This window comes from Ovis canadensis, chromosome 24, assembly GCF_042477335.2.
Source record: "Ovis canadensis isolate MfBH-ARS-UI-01 breed Bighorn chromosome 24, ARS-UI_OviCan_v2, whole genome shotgun sequence".
Taxonomy (NCBI): Eukaryota; Metazoa; Chordata; class Mammalia; order Artiodactyla; family Bovidae; genus Ovis; species Ovis canadensis.
In genome coordinates, this window is record NC_091268.1 from 8,581,697 (window position 1) to 8,596,481 (window position 14,785).

Consider the following 14,785-nt stretch of genomic DNA (forward strand, 5'->3'; position numbering starts at 1 on the left):
TCCCACGTGCACACGTGGTGGGAGTCGATCCTCGGCTTGAACGTCAAGGCAGTGCAGGGAAAACAGGTTCCTCTGGAATGGACTGACACATCTGGGGGTCTCTTGGAATGGTGCCACGACCCTGGAGTTCCTCTCGCCTTTCCTGTGGAGAGCGCCACCTCTTGAGATGCGACGGGAACGCCGGGAATTCTTTCCCTATGAAACAGGGAAAGGATCCCTCATCTCGAGCTAGGAGGCGGAAACGGGGCTCCCCTGGATGTGTGCGGGACCCCACGTGCTTCCTCTCGAGTGGAGACGGGTATGTCGGGGAACTTCTTGTGTTGCAGCAAGGGTGTGAAGGACCCTTTGGAAGTTCCAGTGGTTAGATGTGATTGGCCTCGAGAATCCTCAGCGGAAATGGGCCTCATCTCGCCTGGAGGGCAAAACCTCCTGGATTTTCTCGAGTTGCGGCAGGTGCTCTCGACTTACGACGGGGACCTCAGGGAACCGCTCTGGTGGCCTCAGGAAAGGCCAGTCCCCATGCGAGTTCCACGGGGGCCTCTCGGGATTCCTCTCCCGTCGATGCCGGGGCCTAAGACCTTGTGTGGAGTCGGGCCGGAACCTGAGGATTCCGCTCCAGTGCTGACATGGATCTTGGGGTACTTCTGGAGTCTCCCCAGGGGAGTCAGTCCTCGTCTCGAATGCGGGCATGCACTTGCGCTTTCCTCCAGAGCAGTAGCAGCAGTGTCACGCAGTCCGCCGCGTGGATCAAAGGATCTATGGTTTTCCCTCGAGTCTTTCCCACGAGGCTTTCCCACGAGGCTTTCCCACAGGGCTGTCCCACGTGCACACGTGGTGGGAGTCGATCCTCGGCTTGAACGTCAAGGCAGTGCAGGGAAAACTGGTTCCTCTGGAATGGACTGACCCATCTGTGGGATTCTTGGAATGGTGGCACGACCCTGGAGTACCTCTCGCCTTTCCTGTGGAGAGGGCCTCCTCTTGAGATGCGACGGGAATGCCGGGAATCTTTCCCTACGAAACAGGGAAAGGATCCCTCATCTCGAGCTAGGAGGCAGAAACGGGGCTCCCCTGGATGTGTGCGGGACACCACGTGCTTCCTCTCGAGTGGAGACGGGTATGTCGGGGAACTTCTTGAGTTGCAGCAATGGTGAGAAGGACCCTTTGGTAGTTCCAGTGGTTAGATGTGATTGGCCTCGAGAAGCCTCAGCGGAAATGGGCCTCATCTCGCCTGGAGGGCAAAACCTCCTGGAATTTCGCGAGTTGCGGCAGGTGCTCTCGACTTACGACGGGGACCTCAGGGACCCGCTCTGGTGGCCTCTGGAAAGGCCAGTCCCCATGCGAGTTCTTCCGGGGCCTCTCGGGATTCCTCTCCCGTCGATGCCGGGGCCTAAGACCTGGTGTGGAGTCGGGGCCGGAACCTGAGGATTCCTCTCCAGTGCTGACATGGATCTTGGGGTACTTCTGGAGTCTCCCCAGGGGAGTCAGTCCTCGTGTCGAATGGGGGCATGCACTTGCGCTTTCCTCCAGAGCGGTAGCAGCAGTGTCACGCAGTCCGCCGCGTGGATCAAAGGATCTATGGTTTTCCCTCGAGTCTTTCCCACGAGGCTTTCCCACGAGGCTTTCCCACAGGGCTGTCCCACGTGCACACGTGGTGGGAGTCGATCGTCGGCTTGAACGTCAAGGCAGTGCAGGGAAAACAGGTTCCTCTGGAATGGACTGACACATCTGGGGGACTCTTGGAATGGTGGCACGACCCTGGAGTTCCTCTCGCCTTTCCTGTGGAGAGCGCCTCCTCTTGAGATGCGACGGGAACGCCGGGAATTCTTTCCCTACGAAACAGGGAAGGATCCCTCATCTCGAGCTAAGAGGCGGAAACGGGGCTCCCCTGGATGTGTGAGGGACCCCACGTGCTTCCTCTCGAGTGGAGACGGGTATGTTGGGGAACTTCTTGAGTTGCAGCAATGGTGTGAAGAACCCTTTGGAAGTTCCAGTCGTTAGATGTGATTGGCCTCGAGAAGCCTCAGCGGAAATGGGCCTCATCTCGCCTGGAGGGCAAAACCTCATGGATTTTCTCGAGTTGCGGCAGGTGCTCTCGACTTACGACGGGGACCTCAGGGACCCGCTCTGGTGGCCTCAGGAAAGGCCCGTCCCCATGCGAGTTCCTCGGGGGCCTCTCGGGATTCCTCTCCCGTCGATGCCGGGGCCTAAGACCTTGTGTGGAGTCGGGGCCGGAACCTGAGGATTCCTCTCCAGTGCTGACATGGATGTTGGGGTACTTCTGGAGTCTCCCCAGGGGAGTCAGTCCTCGTCTCGAATGCGGGCATGCACTTGCGCTTTCCTCCAGAGCGGTAGCAGCAGTGTCACGCAGTCCGCCGCGTGGATCAAAGGATCTATGGTTTCCCCTCGAGTCTTTCCCACGAGGCTTTCCCACGAGGCTTTCCCACAGGGCTGTCCCACGTGCACACGTGGTGGGAGTCGATCCTCGGCTTGAACGTCAAGGCAGTGCAGGGAAAACAGGTTCCTCTGAAATGGACTGACTCATCTGGGAGACTCTTGGAATGGTGGCACGACCCTGGAGGACCTCTCGCCTTTCCTGTGGAGAGCGCCTCCTCTTGAGATGCGACGGGAACGCCGGGAATTCTTTCCCTACGAAACAGGGAAAGGATCCCTCATCTCGAGATAGGAGGCGGAAACGGCGCTCCCCTGGATGTGTGCGGGACCCCACGTGCTTCCTCTCGAGTGGAGACGGGTATGTCGGGGAACTTCTTGAGTTGCAGCAAGGGTGTGAAGGAACCTTTGGAAGTTCCAGTGGTTAGATGTGATTGGCCTCGAGAAGCCTCAGCGGAAATGGGCCTCATCTCGCCTGGAGGGCAAAACCTCCTGGATTTTCTCGAGTTGCGGCAGGTGCTCTCGACTTACGACGGGGACCTCAGGGACCCGCTCTGGTGGCCTCAGGAAAGGCCAGTCGCCATGCGAGATCCTCGGGGGCCACTCGGGATTCCTCTCCCATCGATGCCGGGGCCTAAGACCTTGTGTGGAGTCGGGGCCGGAACCTGAGTATTCCTCTCCAGTGCTGACATGGATCTTGGGGTACTTCTGGAGTCTCCCCAGGGGAGTCAGTCCTCGTCTCGAATGCGGGCATGCACTTGCGCTTTCCTCCAGAGCGGTAGCAGCAGTGTCACGCAGTCCGCCGCGTGGATCAAAGGATCTATGGTTTTCCCTCGAGTCTTTCCGCGAGGCTTTCCCACGAGGCTTTCCCACAGGGCTGTCCCACGTGCACACGTGGTGGGAGTGGATCCTCGGCTTGAACGTCAAGGCAGTGCAGGGAAAACAGGTTCCTCTGGAATGGACTGACACATCTGGGGGACTCTTGGAATGGTGGCACGACCCTCGAGTTCCTCTCGCCTTTCCTGTGGAGAGCGCCTCCTCTTGAGATGCGACGGGAACGCCGGGAATTCTTTCCCTACGAAACAGGGAAGGATCCCTCATCTCGAGCTAGGAGGCGGAAACGGGGCTCCCCTGGATGTGTGAGGGACCCCACGTGCTTCCTCTCGAGTGGAGACGGGTATGTCGGGGAACTTGTTGAGTTGCAGCAATGGTGTGAAGGACCCTTTGGAAGTTCCAGTGGTTAGATGTGATTGGCCTCGAGAAGCCACAGCGGAAATGGGCCTCATCTCGCCTGGAGGGCAAAACCTCCTGGATTTTCTCGAGTTGCGGCAGCTGCTCTCGACTTACGACCGGGACCTCAGGGACCCGCTCTGGTGGCCTCAGGAAAGGCCAGTCCCCATGCGAGTTCCTCGGGGGCCTCTCGGGATTCCTCTCCCGTCGATGCCAGGGCCTAAGACCTTGTGTGCAGTCGGGGCCGGAACCTGAGGATTCCTCTCCAGTGCTGACATGGATCTTGGGGTACTTCTGGAGTCTCCCCAGGGGAGTCAGTCCTCGTCTCGAATGCGGGCATGCACTTGCGCTTTCCTCCAGAGCGGTAGCAGCAGTGTCACGCAGTCCGCCGCGTGGATCAAAAGATCTATGGTTTTCCCTCGAGTCTTTCCCACGAGGCTTTCCCACGAGGCTTTCCCACAGGGCTGTCCCACGTGCACACGTGGTGGGAGTCGATCCTCGTCTTGAACGTCAAGGCAGTGCAGGGAAAACAGGTTCCTCTGGAATGGACTGACACATCTGGGGGACTCTTGGAATGGTGTCACGACCCTGGAGTTTCTCTCGCCTTTCCTGTGGAGAGCGCCTCCTCTTGAGATGCGACGGGAACGCCGGGAAATCTTTCCCTACGAAACAGGGAAAGGATCCCTCATCTCGAGCTAGGAGGCGAAACGGGGCTCCCCTGGATGTGTGCGGGACACCACGTACTTCCTCTCGAGTGGAGACGGGTATGTCGGGGAACTTCTTGAGTTGCAGCAAGGGTGTGAAGGACCCTTTGGAAGTTCCAGTGGTTAGATGTGATTGGCCTCGAGAAGCCTCAGCGGAAATGGGCCTCATCTCGCCTGGAGGGCAAAACCTCCTGGATTTTCTCGAGTTGCGGCAGGTGCTCTAGACTTAAGACGGGGACCTCAGGGACCCGCTCTGGTGGCCTCAGGAAAGGCCAGTCCCCATGCGAGTTCCTCGGGGCCCTCTCGGCATTCCTCTCCCGTCGATGCCGGGGCCTAAGACCTTGTTTGGAGTCGGGGTCGGAACCTGAGGATTCCTCTCCAGTGCTGACATGGATCTTGGGGTACTTCTGGAGTCTCCCCAGGGGAGTCAGTCCTCGTCTCGAATGCGGGCATGCACTTGCGCTTTCCTCCAGAGCGGTAGCAGCAGTGTCACGCAGTCCGCCGCGCGGATCAAAGGATCTATGGTTTTCCCTCGAGTCTTTCCCACGAGGCTTTCCCACGAGGCTTTCCCACAGGGCTGTCCCACGTGCACACGTGGTGGGAGTCGATCCTCGGCTTGAACGTCAAGGCAGTGCAGGGAAAACAGGTTCCTTTGGAATGGACTGACACATCTGGGGGACTCTTGGAATGGTGGCATGACCCTGGAGTTCCTCTCGCCTTTCCTGTGGAGAGCGCCTCCTCTTGAGATGCGACGAGAACGCCGGGAATTCTTTCCCTACGAAACAGGGAATGGATCCCTCATCTCGAGCTAGGAGGCAGAAACGGGGCTCCCCTGGATGTGTGCGGGACACCACGTGCTTCCTCTCGAGTGGAGACGGGTATGTCGGGGAACTTCTTGAGATGCAGCAAGGGTGTGAAGGACCCTTTGGAAGTTCCAGTGGTTAGACGTGATTGGCCTCGAGAAGCCTCAGCGGAAATGGGCCTCATCTCGCCTGGAGGGCAAAACCTCCTGGATTTTCGCGAGTTGCGGCAGGTGCTCTCGACTTACGACCGGGACCTCAGGGAACCGCTCTGGTGGCCTCAGGAAAGGCCCGTCCCCATGCGAGTTCCTCGGGGCCCTCTCGGGATTCCTCTCCCGTCGATGCCGGGGCCTAAGACCTTGTGTGGAGTCGGGGCCGGAACCTGAGGATTCCTCTCCAGTGCTGACATGGATCTTGGGGTACTTCTGGAGTCTCCCCAGGGGAGTCAGTCCTCGTCTCGAATGCGGGCATGCACTTGCGCTTTCCTCCAGAGCGGTAGCAGCAGTGTCACGCAGTCAGCCGCGTGGATCAAAGGATCTATGTTTTCCCCTCGAGTCTTTCCCACGAGGCTTTCCCACGAGGCTTTCCCACAGGGCTGTTCCACGTGCACACGTGGTGGGAGTCGATCCTCGGCTTGAACGTCAAGGCAGTGCAGGGAAAACAGGTTCCTCTGGAATGGACTGACTCATCTGGGAGACTCTTGGAATGGTGGCACGACCCTGGAGGACCTCTCGCCTTTCCTGTGGAGAGCGCCTCCTCTTGAGATGCGACGGGAACGCCGGGAATTCTTTCCCTACGAAACAGGGAAAGGATCCCTCATCTCGAGATAGGAGGCGGAAACGGCGCTCCCCTGGATGTGTGCGGGACCCCACGTGCTTCCTCTCGAGTGCAGACGGGTATGTCGGGGAACTTCTTGAGTTGCAGCAAGGGTGTGAAGGAACCTTTGGAAGTTCCAGTGGTTAGATGTGATTGGCCTCGAGAAGCCTCAGCGGAAATGGGCCTCATCTGGCCTGGAGGGCAAAACCTCCTGGATTTTCTCGAGTTGCGGCAGGTGCTCTCGACTTACGACGGGGACCTCAGGGACCCGCTCTGGTGGCCTCAGGAAAGGCCAGTCCCCATGCGGGTTCCTCGGGGGCCTCTAGGGATTCCTCTCCCGTCGATGCCGGGGCCTAAGACCTTGTGTGGAGTCGGGGCCGGAACCTGAGGATTCCTCTCCAGTGCTGACATGGATCTTGGGGTACTTCTGGAGTCTCCCCAGGGGAGTCAGTCCTCGTCTCGAATGCGGGCATGCACTGGCGCTTTCCTCCAGAACGGTAGCAGCAGTGTCACGCAGTCCGCCGCGTGGATCAAAGGATCTATGGTTTTCCCTCGAGTCTTTCCCACGAGGCTTTCCCACGAGGCTTTCCCACAGGGCTGTCCCACGTGCACACGTGGTGGGAGTCGATCCTCGGCTTGAACGTCAAGGCAGTGCAGGGAAAACAGGTTCCTCTGGAATGGACTGACACATCTGGGGGACTCTTGGAATGGTGGCATGACCCTGGAGTTCCTCTCGCCTTTCCTGTGGAGAGCGCCTCCTCTTGAGATGCGACGGGAACGCCGGGAATTCTTTCCCTACGAAACAGGGAAAGGATCCCTCATCTCGAGCTAGGAGGCGGAAACGGGGCTCCCCTGGATGTGGGCGGGACCCCACGTGCTTCCTCTCGAGTGGAGACGGGTATGTCGGGGAACTTCTTGAGTTGCAGCAATGGTGTGAAAGACCCTTTGGAAGTTCCAGCGGTTAGATGTTATTGGCCTCGAGAAGCCTCAGCGGAAATGGGCCTCATCTCGCCAAGAGGGCAAAACCTCCTGGATTTTCTCGAGTTGCGGCAGGTACTCTCGACTTACGACGGGGACCTCAGGGACCCGCTCTGGTGGCCTCAGGAAAGGCCCGTCCCCATGCGAGTTCCTCGGGGGCCTCTCGGGATTCCTCTCCCTTCGATGCCGGGGCCTAAGACCTTGTGTGGAGTCGGGGCCGGAACCTGAGGATTCCTCTCCAGTGCTGACATGCATCTTGGGGTACTTCTGGAGTCTCCCCAGGGGAGTCAGTCCTCGTCTCGAATGCGAGCATGCACTTGCGCTTTCCTCCAGAGCGGTAGCAGCAGTGTCACGCAATCCGCCACGTGGATCCAGGGATCTATGGTTTTCCCTCGAGGCTTTCCCACGAGGCTTTCTCACAGGGCTGTCCCACGTGCACACGTGGTGGGAGTCGATCCTCGGCTTGAACGTCAAGGCAGTGCAGGGAAAAGAGGTTCCTCTGGAATGGACTGACACATCTGGGGGACTCGTGGAATGGTGTCACGACCCTGGAGTTCCTCTCGCCTTTCCTGTGGAGAGCGCCTCCTCTTGAGATGCGACGGGAACGCCGGGAATTCTTTCCCTAGGAAACAGGGAAAGGATCCCTTATCTCGAGCTAGGAGGCGGAAACGGGGCTCCCCTGGATGTGTGCGGGACACCACGTGCTTCCTCTCGAGTGCAGACGGGTATGTCGGGGAACTTCTTGAGTTGCAGCAAGGGTGTGAAGGACACTTTGGAAGTTCCAGTGGTTAGATGTGATTGGCCTCGAGAAGCCTCAGCGGAAATGGGCCTCATCTCGCCTGGAGGGCAAAACCTCCTGGATTTTCTCGAGTTGCGGCAGGTGCTCTCGACTTACGACGGGGACCTCAGGGACCCGCTCTGGTGGCCTCAGGAAAGGCCAGTCCCCATGCGAGTTCCTCGGGGCCCTCTCGTGATTCCTCTCCCGTCGATGCCGGGGCCTAAGACCTTGTGTGGAGTCGGGGCCGGAACCCGAGGATTCCTCTCCAGTGCTGACATGGATCTTGGGGTACTTCTGGAGTCTCCCCAGGGGAGTCAGTCCTCGTCTCGAATGCGGGCATGCACTTGCGCTTTCCTCCAGAGCGGTAGCAGCAGTGTCACGCAGTCCGCCGCGTGGATCAAAGGATCTATGGTTTTCCCTCGAGTCTTTCCCACGAGGCTTTCCCACGAGGCTTTCCCACAGGGCTGTCCCACGTGCACACGTGGTGGGAGTCGATCCTCGGCTTGAACGTCAAGGCAGTGCAGGGAAAACAGGTTCCTCTGGAATGGCCTGACACATCTGGGGGACTCTTGGAATGGTGGCATGACCCTGGAGTTCCTCTCGCGTTTCCTGTGGAGAGCGCCTCCTCTTGAGATGCGACGAGAACGCCGGGAATTCTTTCCCTACGAAACAGGGAAAGGATCCCTCATCTCGAGCTAGGAGGCGGAAACGGGGCTCCACTGGATGTGTGCGGGACCCCAAGTGCTTCCTCTCGAGTGGAGACGGGTATGTCGGGGAACTTCTTGAGTTGCAGCAATATTGTGAAGGACCCTTTGGAAGTTCCAGTGGTTAGATGTTATTGGCCTCGAGAAGCCTCAGCGCAAATGGGCCTCATCTCGCCAAGAGGGCAAAACCTCCTGGATTTTCTCGAGTTGCGGCAGGTGCTCTCGACTTACGACGGGGACCTCAGGGACCCGCTCTGGTGGCCTCAGGAAAGGCCCGTCCCCATGCGAGTTCCTCGGGGGCCTCTCGGGATTCCTCTCCCGTCGATGCCGGGGCCTAAGACCTTGTGTGGAGTCGGGGCCGGAACCTGAGGATTCCTCTCCAGTGCTGACATGGATCTTGGGGTACTTCTGGAGTCTCCCCAGGGGAGTCAGTCCTCGTCTCGAATGCGGGCATGCACTTGCGCTTTCCTCCAGAGCGGTAGCAGCAGTGTCACGCAATCCGCCACGTGGATCCAGGGATCTATGGTTTTCCCTCGAGGCTTTCCCACGAGGCTTTCTCACAGGGCTGTCCCACGTGCACACGTGGTGGGAGTCGATCCTCGGCTTGAACGTCAAGGCAGTGCAGGGAAAACAGGTTCCTCTGGAATGGACTGACACATCTGGGTGACTCTTGGAATGGTGTCACGACCCTGGAGTTCCTCTCGCCTTTCCTGTGGAGAGCGCCTCCTCTTGAGATGCGACGGGAACGCCGGGAATTCTTTCCCTAGGAAACAGGGAAAGGATCCCTTATCTCGAGCTAGGAGGCGGAAACGGGGCTCCCCTGGATGTGTGCGGGACACCACGTGCTTCCTCTCGAGTGCAGACGGGTATGTCGGGGAACTTCTTGAGTTGCAGCAAGGGTGTGAAGGACCCTTTGGAAGTTCCAGTGGTTAGATGTGATTGGCCTCGAGAAGCCTCAGCGGAAATGGGCCTCATCTCGCCTGGAGGGCAAAACCTCCTGGATTTTCTCGAGTTGCGGCAGGTGCTCTCGACTTACGACGGGGACCTCAGGGACCCGCTCTGGTGGCCTCAGGAAAGGCCAGTCCCCATGCGAGTTCCTCGGGGCCCTCTCGTGATTCCTCTCCCGTCGATGCCGGGGCCTAAGACCTTGTGTGGAGTCGGGGCCGGATCCCGAGGATTCCTCTCCAGTGCTGACATGGATCTTGGGGTACTTCTGGAGTCTCCCCAGGGGAGTCAGTCCTCGTCTCGAATGCGGGCATGCACTTGCGCTTTCCTCCAGAGCGGTAGCAGCAGTGTCACGCAGTCCGCCGCGTGGATCAAAGGATCTATGGTTTTCCCTCGAGTCTTTCCCACGAGGCTTTCCCACGAGGCTTTCCCACAGGGCTGTCCCACGTGCACACGTGGTGGGAGTCGATCCTCGGCTTGAACGTCAAGGCAGTGCAGGGAAAACAGGTTCCTCTGGAATGGCCTGACACATCTGGGGGACTCTTGGAATGGTGGCATGACCCTGGAGTTCCTCTCGCGTTTCCTGTGGAGAGCGCCTCCTCTTGAGATGCGACGAGAACGCCGGGAATTCTTTCCCTACGAAACAGGGAAAGGATCCCTCATCTCGAGCTAGGAGGCGGAAACGGGGCTCCACTGGATGTGTGCGGGACCCCAAGTGCTTCCTCTCGAGTGGAGACGGGTATGTCGGGGAACTTCTTGAGTTGCAGCAATATTGTGAAGGACCCTTTGGAAGTTCCAGTGGTTAGATGTTATTGGCCTCGAGAAGCCTCAGCGCAAATGGGCCTCATCTCGCCAAGAGGGCAAAACCTCCTGGATTTTCTCGAGTTGCGGCAGGTGCTCTCGACTTACGACGGGGACCTCAGGGACCCGCTCTGGTGGCCTCAGGAAAGGCCCGTCCCCATGCGAGTTCCTCGGGGGCCTCTCGGGATTCCTCTCCCGTCGATGCCGGGGCCTAAGACCTTGTGTGGAGTCGGGGCCGGAACCTGAGGATTCCTCTCCAGTGCTGACATGGATCTTGGGGTACTTCTGGAGTCTCCCCAGGGGAGTCAGTCCTCGTCTCGAATGCGGGCATGCACTTGCGCTTTCCTCCAGAGCGGTAGCAGCAGTGTCACGCAATCCGCCACGTGAATCCAAGGATCTATGGTTTTCCCTCGAGGCTTTCCCACGAGGCTTTCCCACAGGGCTGTCCCACGTGCACACGTGGTGGGAGTCGATCGTCGGCTTGAACGTCAAGGCAGTGCAGGGAAAACAGGTTCCTCTGAATGGACTGACACATCTGGGGTACTCTTGGAATGGTGTCACGACCCTGGAGTTCCTCTCGCCTTTCCTGTTTAGAGCGCCTCCTCTTGAGATGCGACTGGAACGCCGGGAATTCTTTCCCTACGAAACAGGGAAAGGATCCCTCATCTCGAGCTAGGAGGCGCAAACGGGGCTCCCCTGGATGTGTGCGGGACACCACGTGCTTCCTCTCGAGTGCAGACGGGTATGTCGGGGAACTTCTTGAGTTGCAGCAAGGGTGTGAAGGACCCTTTGGAAGTTCCAGTGGTTAGATGTGATTGGCTTCGAGAAGCCTCAGGGGAAATGGGCCTCATCTCGCCTGGAGGGCAAAATCTCCTGGATTTTCTCGAGTTGCGGCAGGTGCTCTCGACTTACGACGGGGACCTCAGGGACCCGCTCTGGTGGCCTCAGGAAAGGCCAGTCCCCATGCGAGTTCCTCGGGGCCCTCTCGTGATTCCTCTCCCGTCGATGCCGGGGCCTAAGACCTTGTGTGGAGTCGGGGCCGGAACCTGAGGATTCCTCTCCAGTGCTGACATGGATCTTGGGGTACTTCTGGAGTCTCCCCAGGGGAGTCAGTCCTCGTCTCGAATGCGGGCATGCACTTGCGCTTTCCTCCAGAGCGGTAGCAGCAGTGTCACGCAGTCCGCCGCGTGGATCAAAGGATCTATGGTTTTCCCTCGAGTCTTTCCCACGAGGCTTTCCCACGAGGCTTTCCCACAGGGCTGTCCCACGTGCACACGGGGTGGGAGTCGATCCTCGGCTTGAACGTCAAGGCAGTGCAGGGAAAACAGGTTCCTCTGGAATGGCCTGACACATCTGGGGGACTCTTGGAATGGTGGCATGACCCTGGAGTTCCCCTCGCCTTTCCTGTGGAGAGCGCATCCTCTTGAGATGCGACGAGAACGCCGGGAATTCTTTCCCTACGAAACAGGGAAAGGATCCCTCATCTCGAGCTAGGAGCCGGAAACGGGGCTCCCCTGGATGTGTGCGGGACACCACGTGCTTCCTCTCGAGTGGAGACGGGTAAGTCGGGGAACTTCTTGAGTTGCAGCAAGGGTGTGAAGGACCCTTTGGAAGTTCCAGTGGTTAGACGTGATTGGCCTCGAGAAGCCTCAGCGGAAATGGGCCTCATCTCGCCTGGAGGGCAAAACCTCCTGGATTTTCTCGAGTTGTGGCAGGTGCTCTCGACTTACGACGGGGACCTCAGGGACCCGCTCTGGTGGCCTGAGGAAAGGCCCGTCCCATGCGAGTTTCTCGGGGGCCTCTCGGGATTCCTCTCCCGTCGATGCCGGGCCTAAGACCTTGTGTGGAGTCGGGGCCGGAACCTGAGGATTCCTCTCCAGTGCTGACATGGATCTTGGGGTACTTCTGGAGTCTCCCCAGGGGAGTCAGTCCTCGTCTCGAATGCGGGCATGCACTTGCGCTTTCCTCCAGAGCGGTAGCAGCAGTGTCACGCAGTCCGCCGCGTGGATCAAAGGATCTATGGTTTTCCCTCGAGTCTTTCCCACGAGGCTTTCCCACGAGGCTTTCCCACAGGGCTGTCCCACGTGCACACGTGGTGGGAGTCGATCCTCGGCTTGAACGTCAAGGCAGTGCAGGGAAAACAGGTTCCTCTGGAATGGACTGACTCATCTGGGGGACTCTTGGAATGGTGGCACGACCCTGGAGTTCCTCTCGCCTTTCCTGTGGAGAGCGCCTCCTCTTGAGATGCGACGGGAACGCCGGGAATTCTTTCCCTACGAAACAGGGAAAGATCCCTCATTTCGAGCTAGGAGGCGGAAACAGCGCTCCCCTGGATGTGTGCGGGACACCACGTGCTTCCTCTCGAGTGCAGACGGGTATCTCGGGGAACTTCTTGAGTTGCAGCAAGGGTGTGAAGGACCCTTTGTAAGTTCCAGTGGTTAGACGTGATTTGCCTCGAGAAGCCTCAGCGGAAATGGGCCTCATCTCGCCTGGAGGGCAAAACCTCCTGGATTTTCTCGAGTTGCGACAGGTGCTCTCGACTTACGACGGGGACCTCAGGGACCCGCTCTGGTGGCCTCAGGAAAGGCCAGTCCCCATGTGAGTTCCTCGGGGGCGTCTCGGGATTCCTCTCCCGTCGATGCCGGGGCCTAAGACCTTGTGTGGAGTCGGGGCCGGAACCTGAGGATTCCTCTCCAGTGCTGACATGGATCTTGGGGTATTTCTGGAGTCTCCCCAGGGGAGTCAGTCCTCGTCTCGAATGCGGGCATGCACTTGCGCTTTCCTCCAGAGCGGTAGCAGCAGTGTCACGCAGTCCGCCGCGTGGATCAAAGGATCTATGGTTTTCCCTCGAGTCTTTCCCACGAGGCTTTCCCACGAGGCTTTCCCACAGGGCTGTCCCACGTGCACACGTGGTGGGACTCGATCCTCGGCTTGAACGTCAAGGCAGTGCAGGGAAAACAGGTTCCTCTGGAATGGACTGACACATCTGGGGGACTCTTGGAATGGTGGCATGACCCTGGAGTTCCTCTCGCCTTTCCTGTGGAGAGCGCCTCCTCTTGAGATGCGACGGGAACGCCGGGAATTCTTTCCCTACGAAACAGGGAAAGGATCCCTCATCTCGAGCTAGGAGGCCGAAACGGGTCTCCCCTGGATGTGTGCGGGACACCACGTGCTTCCTCTCGAGTGCAGACGGGTATGTCGGGGAACTTCTTGAGTTGCAGCAAGGGTGTGAAGGACCCTTTGGAAGTTCCAGTGGTTAGATGTGATTGGCCTCGAGAAGCCTCAGCGGAAATGGGCCTCATCTCGCCTGGAGGGCAAAACCTCCTGGATTTTCTCGAGTTGCGGCAGGTGCTCTCGACTTACGACGGGGACATCAGGGAACCGCTCTGGTGGCCTCAGGAAAGGCCAGTCCCCAAACGAGTTCCTCGGGGGCGTCTCGGGATTCCTCTCCCGTCGATCCCGGGGCCTAAGACCTTGTGTGGAGTCGGGGCCGGAACCTGAGGATTCCTCTCCAGTGCTGACATGGATCTTGGGGTACTTCTGGAGTCTCCCCAGGGGAGTCAGTCCTCGTCTCGAATGCGGGCATGCACTTGCGCTTTCCTCCAGAGCGGTAGCAGCAGTGTCACGCAGTCCGCCGCGTGGATCAAAGGATCTATGGTTTTCCCTCGAGTCTTTCCCACGAGGCTTTCCCACGAGGCTTTCCCACAGGGCTGTCCCACGTGCACACGTGGTGGGAGTCGATCCTCGGCTTGAACGTCAAGGCAGTGCAGGGAAAACAGGTTCCTCTGGAATGGCCTGACACATCTGGGGGACTCTTGGAATGGTGGCATGACCCTGGAGTTCCTCTCGCGTTTCCTGTGGAGAGCGCCTCCTCTTGAGATGCGACGAGAACGCCGGGAATTCTTTCCCTACGAAACAGGGAAAGGATCCCTCATCTCGAGCTAGGAGGCGGAAACGGGGCTCCACTGGATGTGTGCGGGACCCCAAGTGCTTCCTCTCGAGTGGAGACGGGTATGTCGGGGAACTTCTTGAGTTGCAGCAATATTGTGAAGGACCCTTTGGAAGTTCCAGTGGTTAGATGTTATTGGCCTCGAGAAGCCTCAGCGCAAATGGGCCTCATCTCGCCAAGAGGGCAAAACCTCCTGGATTTTCTCGAGTTGCGGCAGGTGCTCTCGACTTACGACGGGGACCTCAGGGACCCGCTCTGGTGGCCTCAGGAAAGGCCCGTCCCCATGCGAGTTCCTCGGGGGCCTCTCGGGATTCCTCTCCCGTCGATGCCGGGGCCTAAGACCTTGTGTGGAGTCGGGGCCGGAACCTGAGGATTCCTCTCCAGTGCTGACATGGATCTTGGGGTACTTCTGGAGTCTCCCCAGGGGAGTCAGTCCTCGTCTCGAATGCGGGCATGCACTTGCGCTTTCCTCCAGAGCGGTAGCAGCAGTGTCACGCAATCCGCCACGTGAATCCAAGGATCTATGGTTTTCCCTCGAGGCTTTCCCACGAGGCTTTCCCACAGGGCTGTCCCACGTGCACACGTGGTGGGAGTCGATCGTCGGCTTGAACGTCAAGGCAGTGCAGGGAAAACAGGTTCCTCTGAATGGACTGACACATCTCGGGTACTCTTGGAATGGTGTCACGACCCTG